The sequence below is a fragment of the Lolium rigidum genome, chromosome 6 (genome assembly GCF_022539505.1).
Source record: "Lolium rigidum isolate FL_2022 chromosome 6, APGP_CSIRO_Lrig_0.1, whole genome shotgun sequence".
Lineage (NCBI taxonomy): Eukaryota > Viridiplantae > Streptophyta > Magnoliopsida > Poales > Poaceae > Lolium > Lolium rigidum.
In genome coordinates, this window is record NC_061513.1 from 290008985 (window position 1) to 290013991 (window position 5007).

A 5007-nucleotide genomic window follows, 5' to 3' on the forward strand; every position below is an offset into this window, starting at 1 on the left:
CCTTCTTTCATTAATTCAATCTCCATCTTCCTACTTGCCACACCAAGACCGATATCAAACGAATCGGACCATGGTATTTTGCAAATTCCACAGCCGATGATTGTTCATCGGCTAATCTGAGCAACTAGTCTCCTTCCCTTTCTTGCAGCAACCCCAATCGGCTCCTCCCGAGAATATAGAGCATCCGCTAGATTAGCTGCCCCCCGAGCCTTAGTCAAGGCGAGGATATCATCAAGGACGTGCTTTTTTTTTTTTACGGCCGATTGCGTCGGCCCTCATACTTTGGTACCCATGATTGGATCATCCCCTTTTGCTGGCCGATTCTAATCGGCCTCCCTACCTTAGTACCTGTCATCCCACATGCTTGGGAAATACTTCTTGAGGTGTTGACCATTTACGGCCACTGGGAACTTCTGCCCATCCAACTCTTCCAACATGTATGCATTACCTTTCAAGGCCTGGACGACTTTGTACGGACCGTGCCAATTAGGAGACCACTTGCCATATGCCTTGTCCCCGGTTCCTAACGGCAACACAGCTTCCCATACCAGGTCACCAACCTGAAACTCCTTTGGCCTAACCTTCTTATTGTAGGCCCGAGCTACCCGGGCTTTGTTTTCCTTGATCTTTTCCAACGACCAAAGCCTAAGCTCCGTTGCGTCCTCAATGGTGTCACTCATCAAGGTTGCATATTCGTCCGCCGTCGAGTCGTCCCGAAACGTGACACGCCTTGATCCAGCCGTAATCTCCCAAGGTAATACGGCTTCTTGCCCATAAACAAGCTGGTACGGCGAAGTTTTTATAGCTCCATGGCATGACATGCGGTAGGCCCATAATGCTTCTGATAACTTCTCATGCCAATCCCTTGGGTTTTCTTCGATCTTTCTCTTGATCAGCCTTGATTAGACTCTGATTGGACGCCTCAGCTTGTCCGTTAGCCTGAGCATAGTACGGAGATGATCGGATCAGCTTAATCCCCATGTCATCGCAGAATCCCCTGAATTCTTTAGACACAAAAACCGAACCTCCATCGGTCGTGATGGTTTGGGGAATCCCGAACCTATGAATCACATGTTCCTTTACGAACCTAATCACGTCTTCCGATTTTACCTTCTTCATAGGGACGGCCTCCACCCACTTGGTGAAGTAATCTGTGATGGCCAGAATCCATTCGTGTCTCTTACTCGAAGCCGGATGGATTTTTCCGATCATGTCCATGCCCCACCCTCGGAATGGCCAAGGTTTGACGATCGGGTTCATCGCTGATGCTGGCACCATCTGAATCTTTCCAAACATCTGGCATGCCTGGCACCCCTTGTAGTAATTGAAGCAATCCTCAAGCATGGTGGGCCAATAGAACCCTGAGCGCCTAATTAGCCACTTCATCTTGTGAGCCGACTGATGAGTTCCACAGGCCCCTTCATGCACCTCATGTAAGAGCCGATTAGACTCAATGGGTCCCAGGCACTTGAGTAATAACCCTTCCAACGTCCTGTAGAACATGTCGTCTCCTATGAGGACATACTTCATGGCTTTGTATCTTATCCGCTTAGGTGCCCCCCGAGCCGAATCTTTTAAGTATTTGAAGATTTCGGCTCTCCAATCATCTTGTTCCGGGAATTGGACTCGAACCTTCGACCCTTCAGGTGTATCTATGTAGCCCGACGCCATCCGCGCGAGATTGTTGGCCTCGGTGTTCCGGGATCTTGGAACCCAATTAAAGTTGATGTATCGAAACCGTGTCATTAGCTCACGGCATTCCATCCAATATGGGAAAAGCGATTCACTCTCGCACTTATATTCATCTCGTGAGCTGATTGATCACCAACTTGGAGTCTCCAAAGAGCTCAACTCGCTTCCGCTCCAGCTTCTAGTAGCAACTCCATCCCTTTACGTACCGCCTCATACTCTGCCACGTTGTTGGTGCAAGGGGTAGACAACCGGATGGAGAAGGAGTATTCCGCCCCCCTCGGGGATACGAGCAGAATGCCGATGCCACAACCATCGTCGCAAGCCGATCCATCGAAGAACATAGCCCATGCCCGTATAGACAGTGCTGCTATATCGGTACTGATTCGCTCAGCTATGAGGTCGGCCAATGCTTGTCCTTTGATCGCTTCGCAGGCTGATACCGAAGGTCGAATTCCGACAACGCGAGCATCCATTTACCCAGTCGGCCCTTCAACACGGGGGCCGACAGCATGTGCTTGACCACGTCGGATTTGCATATGACGAAAATTTCTGCCGTTAAAAAGAGGTGGTGCAGCTTGGTGCAGGTAAAGACCAGACAGAGGCACAGTTTCTCGACCTCAGGGTATCTTGTCTCCGCGTCCAACATCCTTCTGCTGAGGTAGAAAACGACCCTCTCGACGCCCTCGTAGAGTTGCACCACCACCGAAGCAATGGATGTTTCAGCTACTGACAGATAAATGTAGAACGGCCTGGTCCGGCTGGGGCGGCACTAGCACGGGTGGTGTCGTCAGGTACCGTTTAATGTCGTCAAACGCCTGCTGCTGTTCTGCCCCCCAGTGAAATTCGTCATCGGATTTAGTCTTCACTAAACCCATGAACGGCTCGATCCGTCCTGACAGGTTAGAGATGAACCGGCGGACGAAGTTGATCTTGCCGATAAGACGCTGGAGTTCCTTCTTCGTGGTGGGCGGCTGCATGGTACGCACTGCCTCCTGACTCTTCAGGCCGATCTCAATCCCTCGCTCATGTACCAAAAATCCTAGGAACTGACCGGCCGTCACACCAAAGGCACATTTCTTCGGGTTCATTCTCAATCCGAACTTTCGAGTTCGGTCTAGTACGTGTCGTAAATCTTGCAAGTGTCCCTCCATGGAGACGGATTTGACTACCACATCATCGATGTAGATTTCCACCAGCTTGCCGATCAGATCGTGGAATATATAATTCATGGCTCTTTGATACGTCGCACCGGCATTCTTCAACCCAAAGGTCATGACCACATACTCAAACAAACCTACTGCCCTGGTACTCGAATGCGGTCTTGTGTATATCTTCCGGGGCCATGAAGATCTGGTTATAGCCGGCGTTGCCATCCATGAAGCTTAAAACCTTGTGGCCAGCAGCTGCATTGATCAAAGTTTCCGCCACGGGCATCGGATACTCATCTTTTGGAGTAGCTCGTTAAGGTCTCGGAAATCGATAGCCACACGCCACCGGCCGTCCTTCTTTTCTACTCGGAACGATACTCGGATATCCATTCCGCATACCCGCACGGCCTCGATGAATCCGGCAGCTAACATCTTCTCGATCTCTTTCTTGACCTCCTCTAGGATTTCGGCCTTCATTTGTCGTGCTCGTTGCTTGGAAGGGCCGAAATCCTTTCTTCGTGGGGAGTCGATGCTCGATGATGCTCCTGTCTAGCCCGGGCATCTCCGTGTAGTCCCATGCGAAGCAATCCGGGTATTCTTTTAATAGAGCAATCATCCGACTCTCGAGCTGTGGGCCTAACTTCCTGCCGATAAAAGTTGGCCGCGGCTTATCCCCGGGGCCGATGTCGACTTCCTCCAGCTCGTCAGCCGAGGTGAACCCGAACCCCAGCTTTCCGTCACCTGTGAGGTCGACGTCGAACACTGGGAGAGCTGGTGGTGCGTGTGACGTGGTCCGACCGCTGGGATCGGCTTCTTCTTCATCCTTGCCGCGAGAGCAGCCGCCCTCATCACCACTACCAGTGGTGGTACTCCAGCTCTACCACATTGGTGCTGACGCCAAGGGAGCGGGCGTCGTGGGAAGAGCCGATGAGGTCGGCTTCGCGGAGGGTCTTGACTTCGCCATTCAGATCCTCGTACCCGACCGGAGTGCTTTTCGCCATCTCGGATGTAGATGGCGCTATGGTTGATGTTGAAGATGTGTCCCACCGGGCGTGCCAGAATGTGTTGACGTCAGAAACCCACTGGCGGGCAGTGACTGGTCAACACCGTAGAGCCGGGAACAACTAGGGCTGCGGCTGGCCCCAGTCCCTCGCAGCGACGGCCCGCAAAGCCTCCCGGTCGCGCGCCGATGCAAATTGCAAGGGCGTGCCACCTGACCTATACCTGGTCAGGAAGGTGTGGATGATGCCTCGCTTAGTTTCCTGCAGGGCACACACGTACACATTAAATACGAGCCTCGATCGGCTCTCAGGTTGTCCTGTGAATCGGCTCATAGAGCCGATTCACCCATGATTCGTCCAAGGTGGCCGAATATGTGGTGGTCCTGCTTGATCAAGATAAAGCGTATGAGATCCACGACGATCCGGGGTTTTCACCGCATAATCGGATCATCCTACTCACGATTGGGCCTCGCGCTCACGCACGGTGATCGTAAGCCAGCCCTAGACAAGGCCTAAAAACCAACACTAGGTTGATCCTCGGAACGTCCCGTCTAGGGGCAGCAAACTACACCCCGCATGCCGCTGGATCCTCCAACCCTTTGTAAGGCCTAACTATTGCAGATATTAAACTAATCCTTGATGAATCAAGGAGCGATCGTAACGGATCAGATCTACTAAACGATGATCAAGCGGGGTGCCGTCCCCGCACCCATGATGAGGTACAAGGACGGCTAGATGCGCAAGGGTTGCACTACGAAAGCATATGATACTAAGAACAATGCTAACCCTAACACATCTATGATAACTACGTTGCTCGCCATCAAAAAGGCTTCAGCACGAGCAACGCATGAACAACTAGGCAGAGCTCGTGCTGCCTAGATCGCGAGATGCGATCTAGGCAGCATGGTGCTTACCGGAGGAACCCTCGAGACGAAGGAGTTGGCGATGCGCCGAGATTGGTTTGTGTTGAACGTTGGTTGTTGTTTATTCCATAAACCCTAGATACATATTTATAGTCCAGGGGACTTTCTAATGTGGTCGTGCACCAAACCGTGCACGGGTAAAACTCTAACTTCTAAACTAAGATGCGATCTAATATGTTACGTATACATGGGCGGTTTAGCCCAACTTGGTATAAAAGGCCGATTCACATATTTCTCCTATAT